At 48.0% G+C, this 18,153-nt stretch overlaps 1 protein-coding gene across 1 annotated transcript in view; it reads left to right on the top strand.

The window, feature by feature from the left end:
* Nucleotides 1-18,153, top strand: part of STAB2 (stabilin 2) — a 1,783,079-nt gene that overhangs the window by 172,679 nt on the left and 1,592,247 nt on the right. The gene's annotated exons all lie outside the window — the stretch shown is intronic.

The following is an 18,153-nucleotide window of genomic DNA, read 5'->3' as shown; positions in this document are numbered from 1 at the left end:
AACGACAAGGGAGAGACCACCATGCTTATGCTGTTGGATCTCTCCGCCGCTTTCGACCTGGTTGACCATACGTTGTTGGTCACCAGGCTCGAAAAAGTGGCAGCATTCTCTTCAGAGGCTTCCCTTTGGGTAGCCTCTTTCCTCCAGAACCGGGTCACCTGTGTCTGCTCGGGAATTGCTGAAACAGCTACGGTGCCAATCGAATACAGAGTTCCACAAGGAGCAACTCTTTCTCCTTGTTTTTATAATATCTTTACAGCTCCTTTTTTGGCAATGCTCGAGCAAGAAGGTATCTGGTTTACAAATTTTGTGGATGATACTCAATGTATCAACCCTCTGACTGGTGATCACGCACAAGACGAAGATTGGATATACAAAGCATATACATTCATCGAAAACTGGATGGTTATGAATGGATTGGCCCTGAATAGGTCCTAGATGGAAGTAATGATTGTGGGGTCCCCTAGTTCGATCTCCAAGATGGATCCCCGGTACAGACATTTCCAACTTGGAGAAGTAAAGATCGGCACCCTCAAGAAAGTTAAATCTCTTGGGGTTATCCTAGATCAGCACCTCACCATGGAGGCCCATGTGGGGAATGTGGTTTCCGGATCTGCCTACTATTTAAGACTCTTTTCACATCTGCGACCCATGATCTCCCAGATTAATGCGGAAACGTTAGCAAGAGCCATAGTAGGTTAAAAAATTGACTATTGCGGCAGTCTATTGACTGGCATTAGTAAAACCGAGATAAATCGGCTCGAGGTTATCCAAAACGGGGCCGTGAGGGTTGTCATGGGTTTAGCGAGACGTGACCATTTTACGCCAGCCAGAAGAAACTTGCATTGGCTCCATGTGGAGGCAAGAATCTGTTATCGCCTCCTTTTGATTACCTTCAAGAGCCTTCTGGGCATCATACCCCGCTATCTTAATGACCTTATTACGTTCAAGACCACCGACCGATCACTTAGATCAATAGAGTCCAAAATGCTAATGATGCCTAGAAGCAAATCTAAAAGGGCGGAAAAAAGGAGCCTTCGCCACAGCAGCTCCGTGGATCTTAGGTTGGAAACTAGAGCCGTTTAAGAAAAAGGTAAAAACCTGGTTGTTCGATTAAACTTTTACTTCTGCTAATTTTTCCTTCTGGCCGACCTGTGCTTATGTTATATTTATTTGTCTTGTCTGCGCCATCATGCCTATGGGTCCATTGCTGCGCACTATAAGTTTCATAAAGTAAAGTAAAAGTCAAAAAAGGTTAGGGTTAGGGTTGGGGCTAGGGTTAGATTAAGGGTTACATTAGGGTTAGGGTTGGGGCTAGGGTTGGTTTAAGGGTTACATTCTGGTTAGGGTTAGGTTTGGGGCTAGGGTTATCTTAAGGGTTACATTAGGGTTAGGTTTGGGGCTAGGGTTAGTTTAAGGGTTACATTAGGGTTAGGGTTGGGGCTAGGTTTAGATTAAGGGTTACATCAGGGTTAGGTTTGGGGCTAGGGTTAGCTTAAGGGTTACATTAGGGTTAGGGTTGGGGCTAGGGTTAGATTAAGGGCTACAGTAGGGTTAGGGTTGGGGCTAGGGTTAGATTAAGGGTTACATTAGGGTTAGGGTTGGGGCTAGGGTTAGATTAAGGGTTACATTAGGGTTTTCTTGGACACACCCTTGATTGGGTAGCAGCTACCAATGTGTCCATAAAAGATCTGATGACCACTCCCTGCCCTTGGTCGGATCATTATTTTGTTAATTTTGTCATCTGCTCAGGCTTCCCGGTTAAGCATAAAAGCAAAATATTGCCACCTACTGAGGGTCGAAATCCTAAATCTTTTACCTTGGAAAACTCTGGTCAATCATATGAGCAATATTTTGCCCACAGACTCTGTGCAGAACTTGTCTAAAGTTCTCATGGACTCCTTCATGGATATTACCAACCGGTTAGCTCCTGAGAAATTGACAAAATTGAAAAATACACAAGCTTAAAGTGTTTGCACTTAAGCAATATTATAGTTGGAAAGCTAACTACTCTCCTATCCTGCTTCTAGCCCACCAGCAGAGGGCCAGAAAATATAAAACAGCACTACTGGAAGCTAAGAAGAATTCATTCAATAACAGGATCACCACAGCCAAGTCAGAGACTAAGGAGCTCTTTAAAATCCTTAAAGAGCAGGAGTCCACACCCGTCCCTGATGTAGATGAGGTGGTGAAAGACAGAGCTTGGTGTCAGTCGATACAGGATGCTATTGGCGCAAAACACCAGGGCATCAAGTCTAACATCCTCATTTAAAAAGCGAATGCCTCTCCTGAAGTGCATAAGCAGTAATGAACCAACCAGATGCTCCACTATTCCCGAATTCTCGTTTGCCGCTATCACACTGGAGGATTTGACGGAGGTTGTTAAGCATTTAAAAACGACTAGCTGCAAGGGAGACCCTTTCCCTGCTATTATCATTCAAACTTGTCTCCCTATCCCGTTGGATGCCATTCTCCAGTTCGTTAATGCATCCTTCAGAGAAAGCACGGTGCCCGACGATCTGAAACGCTTGTGGGTGACTCCTCTGTTAAAAAAAGTAGGCCTCCCTAAAGAGGACCCATTGAACTACAGGCCCATTACCAACTCAGCATTTCTGATGAAAATATTGGACAGGGTTGCGTATAAACAGATAGCTAATCATCTTGAAAGCCACCCTATACTCAACTGCCGACAATCGGGCTTCAGAGCCGGGCATAGTACTGAAACGGCTCTCCTGGAACTTAAATCTAGGCTCTGTTCCAACAACGACAAGGGAGAGACCACCATGCTTATGCTGTTGGATCTCTCCGCCGCTTTCGACCTGGTTGACCATACGTTGTTGGTCACCAGGCTCGAAAAAGTGGCAGCATTCTCTTCAGAGGCTTCCCTTTGGGTAGCCTCTTTCCTCCAGAACCGGGTCACCTGTGTCTGCTCGGGAATTGCTGAAACAGCTACGGTGCCAATCGAATACAGAGTTCCACAAGGAGCAACTCTTTCTCCTTGTTTTTATAATATCTTTACAGCTCCTTTTTTGGCAAGGCTCGAGCAAGAAGGTATCTGGTTTACAAATTTTGTGGATGATACTCAATGTATCAACCCTCTGACTGGTGATCACGCACAAGACGAAGATTGGATATACAAAGCATATACATTCATCGAAAACTGGATGGTTATGAATGGATTGGCCCTGAATAGGTCCTAGATGGAAGTAATGATTGTGGGGTCCCCTAGTTCGATCTCCAAGATGGATCCCCGGTACAGACATTTCCAACTTGGAGAAGTAAAGATCGGCACCCTCAAGAAAGTTAAATCTCTTGGGGTTATCCTAGATCAGCACCTCACCATGGAGGCCCATGTGGGGAATGTGGTTTCCGGATCTGCCTACTATTTAAGACTCTTTTCACATCTGCGACCCATGATCTCCCAGATTAATGCGGAAACGTTAGCAAGAGCCATAGTAGGTTAAAAAATTGACTATTGCGGCAGTCTATTGACTGGCATTAGTAAAACCGAGATAAATCGGCTCGAGGTTATCCAAAACGGGGCCGTGAGGGTTGTCATGGGTTTAGCGAGACGTGACCATCTTACGCCAGCCAGAAGAAACTTGCATTGGCTCCATGTGGAGGCAAGAATCTGTTATCGCCTCCTTTTGATTACCTTCAAGAGCCTTCTGGGCATCATACCCCGCTATCTTAATGACCTTATTACGTTCAAGACCACCGACCGATCACTTAGATCAATAGAGTCCAAAATGCTAATGATGCCTAGAAGCAAATCTAAAAGGGCGGAAAAAAGGAGCCTTCGCCACAGCAGCTCCGTGGATCTTAGGTTGGAAACTAGAGCCGTTTAAGAAAAAGGTAAAAACCTGGTTGTTCGATTAAACTTTTACTTCTGCTAATTTTTCCTTCTGGCCGACCTGTGCTTATGTTATATTTATTTGTCTTGTCTGCGCCATCATGCCTATGGGTCCATTGCTGCGCACTATAAGTTTCATAAAGTAAAGTAAAAGTCAAAAAAGGTTAGGGTTAGGGTTGGGGCTAGGGTTAGGTTAAGGGTTACATTAGGGTTAGGGTTGGGGGTTAGGGTTGGGGTTAGGGTTAGATTAAGGGTTATATTAGGGTTAGGGTTGGGGGTTAGGGTTGGGGTTAGGGTTAGATTAAGGGTTACATTAGGGTTAGGGTTGGGGGTTAGGGTTGGGGTTAGGGTTAGATTAAGGGTTACATTAGGGTTAGGGTTGGGGGTTAGGGTTGGGGTTAGATTAAGGGTTACATTAGGGTTAGGGTTGAGGGTTAGGGTTGGGGCTAGGGTTAGGTTAAGGGTTACATTAGGGTTAGGGTTGGGGGTTAGGGTTGGGGTTAGGGTTAGATTAAGGGTTATATTAGGGTTAGGGTTGGGGGTTAGGGTTGGGGTTAGGGTTAGATTAAGGGTTACATTAGGGTTAGGGTTGGGGGTTAGGGTTGGGGTTAGGGTTAGATTAAGGGTTACATTAGGGTTAGGGTTGGGGGTTAGGGTTGGGGTTAGATTAAGGGTTACATTAGGGTTAGGGTTGGGGGTTAGGGTTGGGGTTAGGGTTAGATTAAGGGTTACATTAGGGTTAGGGTTGGGGGTTAGGGTTGGGGTTAGATTAAGGGTTACATTAGGGTTAGGGTTGGGGGTTAGGGTTGGGGTTAGGGTTAGATTAAGGGTTACATTAGGGTTAGGGTTGGGGGTTAGGGTTGGGGTTAGGGTTAGATTAAGGGTTACATTAGGGTTAGGGTTGGGGCTAGGTTTAGGGTTAGGGTTGGGGCTAGGGTTGGATTAAGGGTTACATTAGGGTTAGGGTTGGGGGTTAGGGTTAGGGCTAGGGTTAGATTAAGGGTTACATTAGGGTTAGGGTTGGGGGTTAGGGTTGGGGCTAGGGTTAGATTAAGGGTTACATTAGGGTTAGGGTTGGGGGTTAGGGTTGGGGCTAGGGTTAGATTAAGGGTTACATTAGGGTTAGGGTTGGGGGTTAGGGTTGGGGTTAGGGTTAGATTAAGGGTTACATTAGGGTTAGGGTTGGGGCTAGGGTTAGATTAAGGGTTACATTAGGGTTAGAGTTAGGGTTGGGGCTAGGTTTTGGTTTACGGTTAGGGTTAGGGTTGGGGGTTAGGGTTGGGGCTAGGGTTAGATTAAGGGTTACGTTAGGGTTAGGGTTGGGGGTTAGGATTGGGGCTAGGGTTAGATTAAGGGTTACATTAGGGTTAGGGTTGGGGCTAGGTTTAGGGTTAGGGTTGGGGCTAGGGTTGGATTAAGGGTTACATTGGGGTTAGGGTTATGGTTGGGCTTAGGGTTAGATTAAGGGTTACATTAGGGTTAGAGTTGGGGGTTAGGGTTGGGGCTAGGGTTAGATTAAGGGTTACATTAGGGTTAGGGTTGGGGCTAGGGTTAGATTAAGGGTTACATTAGGGTTAGGGTTGGGGTTGGGGCTAGGGTTAGATTAAGGGTTACATTAGGGTTAGGGTTGGGGGTTAGGGTTGGAGCTAGGGTTAGATTAAGGGTTACATTAGGGTTGGGGGTTAGGGTTGGGGTTAGGGTTAGATTAAGGGTTACATTAGGGTTAGGGTTGGGGGTTAGGGTTGGGGCTAGGGTTAGATTAAGGGTTACATTAGGGTTAGAGTTAGGGTTGGGGCTAGGTTTTGGTTTACGGTTAGGGTTAGGGTTGGGGGTTAGGGTTGGGGCTCGAGTTAGATTAAGGGTTACATTAGGGTTAGGGTTGGGGGTTAGGGTTGGGGCTAGGGTTAGATTAAGGGTTACATTAGGGTTGGGGGTTAGGGTTGGGGCTAGGGTTAGATTAAGGGTTACATTAGGGTTAGAGTTAGGGTTGGGGCTAGGTTTTGGTTAACGGTTAGGGTTAGGGTTGGGGGATAGGATTGGGGCTAGGGTTAGATTAAGGGTTACATTAGGGTTAGGGTTGGGGGTTGGGGCTAGGGTTAGATTAAGGGTTACATTAGGGTTAGAGTTAGGGTTGGGGCTAGGTTTTGGTTTACGGTTAGGGTTGGGGGTTAGGATTGGGGCTAGGGTTAGATTAAGGGTTACATTAGGGTTAGGGTTGGGGCTAGGGTTAGATTAAGGGTTACATTAGGGTTAGGGTTGGGGGTTAGGGTTGGGGTTAGATTAAGGGTTACATTAGGGTTAGGGTTGGGGTTAGGGTTGGGGCTAGGGTTAGATTAAGGGTTACATTAGGGTTAGGGTTGGGGCTAGGGTTAGATTAAGGGTTACATTAGGGTTAGGGTTGAGGGTTAGGGTTGGGGCTAGGGTTAGATTAAGGGTTACATTAGGGTTAGAGTTAGGGTTGGGGCTAGGTTTTGGTTTACGGTTAGGGTTAGGGTTGGGGGTTAGGATTGGGGCTAGGCTTAGATTAAGGGTTACATTAGGGTTAGGGTTGGGGGTTAGGGTTGGGGCTAGGGTTAGATTAAGGGTTACATTAGGGTTAGGGTTTGGGGTTGGGGCTAGGGTTAGATTAAGGGTTACATTAGGGTTAGGGTTGGGGGTTAGGCTTGGGGCTAGGGTTAGATTAAGGGTTACATTAGGGTTAGAGTTAGGGTTGGGGCTAGGTTTTGGTTTGCGGTTAGGGTTAGGGTTGGGGGTTAGGATTGGGGCTAGGGTTAGATTAAGGGTTACATTAGGGTTAGGGTTGGGGGTTAGGGTTGGGGCTAGGGTTAGATTAAGGGTTACATTAGGGTTAGGGTTGGGGGTTAGGGTTGGGGCTAGGGTTAGATTAAGGGTTACATTAGGGTTAGAGTTAGGGTTGGGGCTAGGTTTTGGTTTACGGTTAGGGTTAGGGTTGGGGGTTAGGATTGGGGGTAGGGTTAGATTAAGGGTTACATTAGGGTTAGGGTTGGGGCTAGGTTTAGGGTTAGATTTGGGGCTAGGGTTGGATTAAGGGTTACATTGGGGTTAGGGTTGGGGGTTAGGGTTGGGGCTAGGGTTAGATTAAGGGTTACATTAGGGTTAGGGTTGTGGGTTAGGGTTGGGGCTAGGGTTAGATTAAGGGTTACATTAGGGTTAGGGTTGGAGGTTAGGGTTGGGGCTAGGGTTAGATTAAGGGTTACATTAGGGTTAGAGTTAGGGTTGGGGCTAGGTTTTGGTTTACGGTTAGGGTTAGGGTTGGGGGTTAGGATTGGGGCTAGGGTTAGATTAAGGGTTACATTAGGGTTAGGGTTGGGGGTTAGGGTTGGGGCTAGGGTTAGATTAAGGGTTACATTAGGGTTAGGGTTGGGGGTTAGGGTTGGGGCTAGGGTTAGATTAAGGGTTACATTAGGGTTAGAGTTAGGGTTGGGGCTAGGTTTTGGTTTACGGTTAGGGTTGGGGGTTAGGATTGGGGCTAGGGTTAGATTAAGGGTTACATTAGGGTTAGGGTTGGGGGTTAGGGTTGGGGCTAGGGTTAGATTAAGGGTTACATTAGGGTTAGGGTTGGGGGTTAGGGTTGGGGCTAGGGTTAGATTAAGGGTTACATTAGGGTTAGAGTTAGGGTTGGGGCTAGGTTTTGGTTTACGGTTAGGGTTAGGGTTGAGGGTTAGGATTGGGGCTAGGGTTAGATTAAGGGTTACATTAGGGTTAGGGTTGGGGGTTAGGGTTGGGGCTAGGGTTAGATTAAGGATTACATTAGGGTTAGAGTTAGGATTGGGGCTAGGTTTTGGTTTACGGTTAGGGTTAGGGTTGGGGGTTAGGATTGGGGCTAGGGTTAGATTAAGGGTTACATTAGGGTTAGGGTTGGGGCTAGGGTTAGATTAAGGGTTACATTAGGGTTAGGGTTGGGGGTTAGGATTGGGGCTAGGGTTAGATTAAGGGTTACATTAGGGTTAGGGTTGGGGGTTAGGGTTGGGGCTAGGGTTAGATTAATGGTTACATTAGGGTTAGAGTAAGGGTTGGGGCTAGGTTTTGGTTTACGGTTAGGGTTAGGGTTGGGGGTTAGGATTGGGGCTAGGGTTAGATTAAGGGTTACATTAGGGTTAGGGTTGGGGCTAGGTTTAGGGTTAGGGTTATGGTTGGGGCTAGGGTTGGATTAAGGGTTACATTGGGGTTAGGGTTATGGTTGGGGCTAGGGTTAGGGTTGGGGCTAGGGTTAGATTAAGGGTTACATTAGGGTAAGGGTTAGGGTGAGGGGTAGGGTGAGGGTTTTGGTTAGGGTTAGGGCTAGGGTTAGGGTTAGGGTTGGAGGTGTGTGGTTGTTGGGGGTCTGGGGGGTGGAACCCCCCCCCAATATACAGAAATACTTAAAAACGTTACAATAGCTGGCCAGTGTTGAAATTTCAGCACTGGACAGCGCCCTGTAACGTTTTAAAGTTACAGAAAAAGCATGGAAATGCAACTCTTTACATGTAAAAGTGCATTTCTATTGAAACCAGTCCATGTATATTGTCGATGGACTAGTTTCGATGGAATTGCACTTTTACATGTAAAATATAGGTTATCTATGCTTTGGTATGCAATGGTTTGTATTCGATGGATTTGCATGTCGACCCTTTTTTTCGACGTAATCACTATAAACCACTTCGAATGCATGGGTCCTTCAAACATTAACAGACGGACAGTGCCTACCATTCCTGAAAAGACCTCCTGATTGCCCCCCTAAGAGCAAGAACAACCTTGGTTGCAGAACCACTCCTCCAAAAGGAGATTTTCACCCTTTGGAGAAAGGTGCGATAGAATTGGTGCCTGTAGCAGAGAGGAACCAAGTGTGGTACTCTCCTTACTTTCCAATGCCAAAGGAGCTTCGGTGCAAGAAACAGGGACTATGGAGGAAGAAATGGTGGCCCCCAGCTCTCCCTCCGAGATATCATGAAGGTCATAAGGGACTCCGGCGCCACAATTGAAGCCAAAGTTGGCGGCCTCGCGGCAGAGATATCCTTCCTGCGCCAGGGTCTACGGAACCTGGCAACAAGAGTAGGAGAAGTTGAATAATGTGTCTCCGACACTGCAGATGCAGTCCAACGGCTGGAGAAGCAGCTTATGTCAGTCACTCAAAAACTCACCCAGCTGGAGAACAGGGCGAAGGACAGTGAAGGAAGAGCACAACATAACAACCTCCGCATTGTTGGGGTGCCTGAGAAGGAAGAGGGCGCCAGCATGGAACTTTTCCTGGAGGATTGACTTGAGGACCTGTTTGCACCAAAGAGACTCTCCAAATTCTTCTCTGTGGAGCGGGCGCACAGGGTTCCAACAGGCCGACCCACCCGGGAACGCCCCCGCGTCTGATAATAGCAAGGCTGCTGAACTATCGCGACAGGGACGCCCTACTGCAAATGGCGAGGGCCAAAGGGCCCATCACCTACAATGGCCACCGGGTGGGCTTCTTCCAAGATGACACCAGGGAAGTCCAAAAGGCATGGCAGTCATATGACTCGATCAAAAGAAAACTGCACTCACATGGCATCAAATATGCCCTCTTTTTCCCGGCCCAGCTAAAGGTGCAACATGGAGGGTCCATACAGCTCTTTTACAACCCGAAGGAGGCATGGTCGTGGCTAGAGACCCAGGTCTTGTCTGACAAGCGCAGTACCGCAAGGTGTCCCGGCCCGAAATGGCCTGCTGGCTGTAGACGGTAACATTTCAACATAGTACTGGGTGAAAGCGAGTGCGGGCCATTGAGAGTGTTTTAGCAGCCTCCCCAAAGATGTCTTTCACTGTTTTTTGCACTGGTTGTGCGAGTTTGGGTGACAGGTGCTTCATGTTGGGGGGAAGTATGGGGTGGGATATAGGGGGATTTTCAGGGTGAGTTGGATTGGCTATTGTTCTGTGGTTGGGGAAGGGAGGTTTTATGTAAGTTATGACTGGGTAATGGTTAAGCACTGGGAAGATTGGTTGTTCAGTAAGGGACGAAGGACCAAGGGGTTTACATGGACCAGGGCTGGAGGAAGAACCCCGGCCTGGGATGCCCAGTTAGGTTTCTGGTGGGATAATGGCTGATGGGAAAATCTCCTTGATGACGTGGAATTTTAACGGACTGGGCTCCAGCATTAAAAGGTGTCTGGTACTTCAGTATCTAAATGGACACACTCCAGATGTAGCGCTCCTCACGGAGACACACCCGATGGGGTGGGAGTGTATAATGTTCAAGAGGACCAATTACACCAAGGCGTATCATGCAGGCTTCTCAAGGGGAGTCTGAGGGGTGCTGATATTAATTCGCAAGGGGATTCCCTTCCACGTTACAGAAGTCAGAGCGGACCCCCGGGGCAGATACGTATCAATCAAAGGGAAGCTGTGGGGTACTACGTGGGGGGTGATGGCTGTATATGGCCCGCCCCCTTTGACTCTTGAATTTTTGAACGACCTCCAGGCCTTACTACTCCTAGACACAGCATGCTCATGGGTGAAAGGGGGAGATTGCAATGAAGTCATGGATTTGAGGGCAGACCTCACACACCTAGGATGCAGGAACCCATCCCTCGCTACCAAATTACGATAATTTACCACAGTGGTGTGCCTACTAGATGCATGGCGACTATTGCATGAATCTGAGGGAGGGTATTCCTTTTCCTCTAATGCACATAGCTCAATGTCACGTATCGACTACTGTTTTCTTCCCCAAGGGGTCACACACAGGTTTATATCTGCCAAATATTTGGCTAGAGTGATCTCCGACCACTCTGCACTCCTCATTGAGCTAAAAAATGGCCGGGCTAGACCAGCGACAATGTGGCGTCTTAACGCATATTACCTAGGGGTTCAGGAACTGATGGAGGGGTTGTCCCAAAAAACTATTGAATACTTTACTGAGAATCACTGATAGCAGCCGCACGAAGGAATCACACACGAGAAGTAGAAGAGGCGGAAAACCCGGCTCTAGAGGCAGAAGAAGGGTTCCTTGCCTCCGTCACCCGGGCTACGTGGGACACCCTGGTCACGGCACAGGACAATCTGAACAATGTAGCATCAGATAATGCGAGACAGGCACACTGGGCGATACCGAGCCAAGTCCATGAGACCAGGGATAAGGCTGGGTAGATGCTGGCGTGTTTGGAAAAAAGAGAGGGAGTGAGGGGACAGATACGCGCTATACAGGACTCCAATGGTGTAATACTGGCTGAGGAAGGGGAGATCGCAGGTGCATTTGTAGCCTTCTGCAGGGAGCTGTACAGCACCCCGAGGGATCCAGCTATACCAGTAGACCGGAGCTTCATTGGCCTCACAGACCTCCCTTGCCTAACGACACATCAGAGAGCAGGGTTGGATGCGGATATATCAGCACAGGAGGTAACAAGGGCTCTCATGCAGTTATAATCAGGCAGGCCACCAGGCCCTAACGGCTTCCCGGTAGAGATTTGGAAGCGGCTCGCAGACAAGAAAACTGGGAGCACTACCAAAATGTCAGCCCCAAAATTGCAACCATTTCACTACCGTGCGGTAATATAATGCCAACCCCCCCACTACACTGACTAATGGGAGCAGGGGTTTCCCCCACTCCATTTTTGTCGGTGTGTTGGGGGTCAGGGGTTGTGGGGGTTTCCCCCACTACCATTAGATAGGAGCGGGGACAATAAAGAAGAACAAAAAAAGTGCCCCGCGTTGCCAGTTTAGGCCCACTCTAGTGGGCAAGAACTGACGCTGCAGGGTCGGGGAGAGACGGTGGCACATTTCACAGTGTACCGTCAAAAAGGTACGTGGGTAGGGGAGGCGATTGCGGGGGATGCAGAGCACAGTGATCTATGTGATCGCCGCGCCATAATGGGTGTCAGCAATTTAATTGTCGACATTATGGATGGTGCAGTGATCGCATAGATTGAATCACGGAACATTTGCACCATCTATTTCACTGGTGTAGGGCTGATGGGGTCTTGCCCCAGACCTCAGGCAGGCCTGCATAGTGGTCCTGCCAAAGCCAGGAAAACCCCCTGAGAGATGCTCCTCATATAGGCCGATATCACTGATCAACAGCGAGGCCAAGATGTTGGTGCAGGTGCTAGCTAATCGTCTCCTGGGAGTCATCGACTCTTTGGTACACCCGGACCAGTGCGGATTTAAGCCAACGAAATCCACGCGTATGAACATCCGCAGAGCATAGCTGGCTATCGAACAGAGGGCACACCTACAAACCTCAGTGGCACTCCTGGCAATCGACTTCAAAAAAGCTTTCGGTAAGATGGGAAGCATTCTGGGAAATCATGGGAAGCATGGGTTTCGGGGAGGAGTTCCTTGGATGGGTCCGCCTGCTGTATGTATCCCCTGAAGCCTCGGTCAAAGTCAATAGGGTCCTATCAGAGGGGTTCACCCTCATGTGGGACGAGACAGGGGTGCCCCTATACCCTCTGCTGTTTATTTTAGTCATCTAACCATTGTCAATCAAACTCAGGAGCGAACCGACCTGGGAGGACAGGGTTTCATTATATGCCGACGAACCTCCTATCCGGCGGTGATTAAAATATTGGGGGAGTATCAGGCCTATTGCGGGCCCAAGGTGAACCAACAGAAGTCAGTACTGTTCCTGCTGGCAGGGGTGGGGGGGCAGGGGCTATCCCCCCGAGCTGCCCCTTTCCAGTTTTGGTCTTGGGGTTCAGATATTTGGGCACACCTTTTGGCCCCGAACCAGAAGACTACCTCTGACTCAATCTAACCCTGCTGATGTACCGATTCACATTCATTGTGACGCACTGACAAACCCTCCCGTTGTCATTGATGGGCAAAGTGGTGCTCTTTAATATGCTGGCCCTCTCTAGATTCCAATATGTGCTACAGAACTCTCCCAGGTCAATCCCCGGATCCATCTTTTGCACAATCGGGAACTCCTTAAAGGGGCTGCTCTGGGGGGGAAGCAACCACGCATCGCTCTTAAGACGTTCCAGCGCTCGATGTGGGAAGGGGGTCTGTGAGTTCCCTGCCTGCAACGGTATTATTGGGCGTGGCAAATCGGCACTGTGAACAATTGGTTGCACGGAGACCCAGGGCTTCCGAACCTGAAGGTGGAGAAGGGTTGGATGGGGGGATGCTGCCTGAGCAGATACTGTACGAGGGGGAGGCCACAGGTGCGTCCCTCCCTCGGCTGGTTGAGCACACTAAGCAAGCGTGGGGTGAAGCACACCAGCATATAGTGGGGTGAAGCACACCAGCATATAGGGTGGGGAAAGAGGCCCACTTCGGAACAGCCTCTATGGAACAATAGGCTCCTCCCGGAACTCAGGAAAATGGACCACTTCAGACAATGGAACGAACTAGGGGTGAACAACCTCTGAGACGTGGTTCAAGATAGGGCACTCATCCCCTTTGTGAAAATGCAAGACAAATTTGGAGTGCCAGGCAGAGACTACAACAAATACATACAATTAACCCATGCGATAAGGTCTCAGTTCCCTGCTCTAGACGAGATACCCACTTGTTCACCCATACAGGCAAACGTCTTCCCTGCACGCATATCCACAAAGGTCACATCAACCCTATACCAGATACTAACAGCCTCTGGATCTCCAAACTGTCCCGGCTCAGAGGTAGATGGGAGGGAGAGGCGGGGACACTAGAGTCGGAGGGATGGGTCGAATGGGTTATGTTCCCAAGAGAGGTTGGAATGACTGCCAGACTACGCTTGATTCAATATAAAATGTTCCACGGGGTAAATTACTCGCGAACAGCACTGGTGCAATGGGGGTGATAGACCTTGATTATGCTTGAGGTGCGGGAGGTGTGGGGGTACATTTTCCACACCCTGTGGGAATGTACTCAGATACAAGTATTATTGGGGAAGTGTATTCAAAAATTGTCGTCAGTGATTGGTTCCGAGGTCCTTTGTGTTCCCTAACTGGCTATACTTGGTATCTGGGGGAGACTGGTTTCACGAGACATGAAAAGGTGTTCCTATCCACGGCACTAGGACTGTCAAAAGAATTATTGGAACAATGTGGGGGTCTGCAAACCGCCCACGACTCAGCCAATGGACGTCAGAAATGGACAGATGTATGTCTCTCGAACAATGTATTTATAACACCAGGGGCTGCCCAGGGAAATTTCAAAAGTTGTGGGGCGCATGGGCGGGAGAGAGTGACTAACGGGTGAGGATTGGTGGAGGTGTCCCACATTAGACAGACCGCAGCGGCCTAGGACCATATGTTTAGCTTGTACAATGTAACACATGATTCCTGTGCATACATGATTGAGGAACCAATACTGACACTACCCAGTGTTTTGTTTATTGTAACGTTGTCAAAATAATAAAAAGAGTTATAAAAAAAAAAGAATCTGGGTCTCCATTTAGCCTCTTCTCTGTCCATGGCCACCCAGGTGAGTGTGGTTTGTAGAATGGGCATTTTCTTCCGGAGGGTTCTTCGGAGGGTTCTTCCCTCCCTGTCGTCCTCAGGTAGCAGCGTCCGTGATTATCAGCCGCACTGATTATCGCAATGCTCTATACCTGGCTCACCCGAGGGCCTCATTTTGAGGCTGAAACGACTACAGACCATGGCAGCAAGGGTGGCCACGGGTGCTCCTTATGGAGCTCATATCGGCCCAGTGCTGTGTTCCCTCCACTGGCTCCCATTGCCAAAAGAATTCATTTTAAGGCACTTTGCCTGGTACATAGAGCCTTCTATGGCCAAGTGTATGGTCAAGGCGCAGAATTCCTGCACTCAGAGTTCCGACCTTATATTCCGGCCCATCAGCTGCGTTCTGCAACAGCCAATCGGATGGTTCGCCCAACTTTTCAGAGAGCAAGGGTGGGCGGTAGGGCATTCTCCGTGGTAGCAGGAACGCTCTGGAATAATCTACCCCAGGGCTACGGAGCACTGAAAATCATCTGCAATATGGTCGCCTTTTTAAAAACGCTCCTTTTCTCAGTTTAAGGAGTGGGCAGCTGACTTTAGTACCCTAGTGCCGTGATCCCTCACGGTGAGCGTGCGCTCTATAAATATACTTAACATAACATAACAATGTCTAGAAGGGTTGTACTGGGGATGGCCCGGGTAGGGTGCTTAAGGCTATATGTTATAGGGGTAGATTGCATAGACTAGCCTGGGTGGAGGGAATGGGAGGTACATAATGTGACCTGCTAAAGGTCATTCAGGTATTGGGAGTCACTCACCGGGCTACCTCCAAGCCCACTTGTATATGAGTGGCAATGGAGTGCGGCAGAAGGGGGGATGCTCTGTATTGTCACCTCAAAAGGTTGCCCTTGTGACTCCCTAGATGCCAAGAGAGGTAGGTGGGGCAGGACACACGGGAGAAAGACCATGCCACTGCTAGGCAGAGGGGAGGAGCATATAAGTATGTAAGGAGTTCTATGATGCTTATGATAAGTCAAAAAAATATAGTTTCCCCATTGGGATTTTAAAAAAAACAAGTGTTGCATGTTTTGTTCGCAGCAACGTAGGTGGTGACAGAGACCTCAGGGCGTTGATCAATGTTACCAGTATTTTGCAGGTTGCCTAACTCACTATTTCACTGCAAATCTGGTTTTTGGATGGGGTGGAAGTTAAATGCTCTCTCCCTTACCTGGGATCAAGCGACCAGCTGGGGTTGAAAGCACCAGGGCTACACAAATGTTGCAGAGCCCACAATCCTCCATACTCCGACGGTGCGCATGCCCACACTCAAGTACATCATGCAGCTGATGAGCATCAGTACTCTTTGAAGTACTAAAGGTTGCCCTCACAGGCTAAACATGCCTACATGGCAACATCATGTGTTAGCCCTTTTCCTGATCAGCTGCATATTTAGTTGCCCAGTCACTGACACTACAGGCTTGCAAACTCTCACAATCTCCATCATCCCTTCCCCCATCTCCTCTCTGACCTGTACTAATCTTTCATTTTTATTTTACCCTCTCTGCCTTCATCCTCCCGCTCCTATGATGCCGGTGCCAAGTCTTGATGCTCTTAGACCACTTAGAGTGGCAATTGGTGCAGTATGTAACAGAACTGCTAACATAACAGAACATTTCCTGAAATGACAATTCTGTCACACCTTTTTTTTATTGAAACTTCAGTTTAACAATATAGAAAAAGGTAATACCTTTGTTACATAGTGTTAGGGAGAATTCTCCAGAATGGCTAATTTCCCTTACCTACTGAGTCCCTCAGCAGCTTTGCTGAATTTCTAGGATTTATTTCTTCACCTGGTAAGAGTGTGAGCCTTTTTTTCCCACTCTTACATGTGTGTTTGGCTATGTCTTGTACATTGTATGTGTTCATGGATTGTGGCGCCTCACCTACTCCATAGGCATCGTCCTTTTACTGTGTGTCACACAGCATCTTTAGTGCAGTGACACAGGGTTGTCGTTTTAGACTTAGCAACTCAGACTCCATTTTCTGGGTCTGACTACTGTCTCCCAGAACATGTAAAGTTGCCAGTGACTTTATTTAGTCTTTTTAAATTCACAGACCCAGTACAAACTATCTTACATAGAGTACTGGAAAGGGTTAATAGTTATCCCTTTTTGTCTCTCTCTCATGGAAAATTATTCCATTCCCCTTTCTTTGAGATTTGGCTGGTGGCAGTGGTATCTACCCTATTTTCCCTAAAGCTGTCTATTTAAATAGTCTTGGTACTGTTTTAGGCTAAGTTAGTAGCCTCGAACTATAAACCTGTTGCACCCCTTTTATTTTATTTCGGTTCCGGCTGGGTTTATTTGCCATTTCTTTTTGTAAAGGTCTTTCCCGTGTTTTACTGGGCGCGCCAAATCAGGTTTGGGTCCTTTCTTTCGCCGTCCTTTGGCAGGCTTCTGCACAGAAGCCCTCCTTAGGCGCCTGAATGTCTGAGGAGGACATGATGTGAGGGAGGGGTTTGAGACGCCCTGCACAGGGTCTCCTTGGAGACCTATGTCGCACTCTGTGTGATTGGCTATGGTGACTGTCCCGCCAGGACAGACACCCTGGTGTGTGATTGACAGCCAGGCTGTGTGAATGGGGGAAAACTCCATAAAAAGCAGGTCTCTGGGACTAGGAAGGCAGAGTCTCCGCTGGATCGAGAGAACCAAAGAGAAGCTGACAGAAGAGGACCTCTACGACAAATGAACCTCCTGGTGAAGCCCTGCTGTGGGTCTGAATCTTCAAACTTCGATGACAGGGAAGATCTGCAAGGAATTGTCTCCCCTTGAGCTGGTGGAACCAACCAGTTTGCCAAACTGCAAGCCAGGCCTCCCTTCTCTGGTCGAATTTGCTGTGCACAGCTACAGTGAACCGGATAGCCAGGAGGATTGGACCCAGCTTGGGTTTCAAGGAGCGCACGTTTATTTTTCGCTTTGCTCTGCTGCTGGTTTCTTCCCTGGGCTGTGCAGGACCCTCCAGTCTTCCTCCTTTTTGTCAGTCCGACAGTCGCTTCAGGAACCGTGAGCTTGCAGGGTCTTCCAGGAACTTCTGCCTCAGCTACAGCCTTCTTCTGCTCTGAAGGTACTGTGCTAACCCGGTTGTTCGTTCCGTCCGACCGCGGTGAAAGTGTTTGAAATCTTTCGCCTCTCCGAGGGCTTGTCCTTCTCTATTCTTTAAAGTAACTTGGCAAAGACTTAACCACGAACTTCTCTGAACTGTGTGATCCTCTGCAAAGACTCTGGTCCATTGACTTTGGCTCAGGCCCCTTGATTTGATTTCCTCACTGTAGTCGCCTTTTCTAGATTGCCCTGCTTATTTACTTGTTGGTGCTGCTTAGTGTTTGTCTAACCTTGCCTTCCCTCCCTTTTAAATTGCTGGAGTGGCATTTTGCTCACACTTCATTTTGGGCTTAACCTGTCCAGAATCTATTGGGTGGTGTGTAGTGTATTAAGAGTGTGATTTTTCTACTGCTTTACTTTAGTGAATTGTTTTACAAATGATGGTGTAAATACATGTATATTCTTTTACTCTGAAACCTTGAGTCAGTGTTTCTTTGAGTCACAGTAATTGTGGTTCTTTGTGTAATCTCCGCTACTGCTCATTTGCTCTTGAGATAAGTCTGGCTGCTCCGCCACTGCTACCACTTTAACAGTCTAGTACATGCTTGTACCAAAGGTGAATGTATATTGCCACCTGTAGTATTAATTGTGTGTTCTGTTCCCAAAGGGTACTGCATATGACTCTGCCTAACACATACAATTTCCAAAACATAGAAGACAAGAAAAGAAAGCAAACACAACAAGAATAATCGTCTCAGACTACGTACATAATGAGTGATTACATTTCTCCCATCTAAACAAAGGCTTTCATCAGAATCATGTCCATGTAATCAACTACTGCGCATGA

This window comes from Ambystoma mexicanum, chromosome 12 (assembly GCF_040938575.1).
Source record: "Ambystoma mexicanum isolate Mex_15411 chromosome 12, UKY_AmexF1_1, whole genome shotgun sequence".
NCBI classification, from domain to species: domain Eukaryota; kingdom Metazoa; phylum Chordata; class Amphibia; order Caudata; family Ambystomatidae; genus Ambystoma; species Ambystoma mexicanum.
Note: the sequence above shows the minus strand (reverse complement) of the source record. Positions and strands in the feature narration are given on the sequence as shown.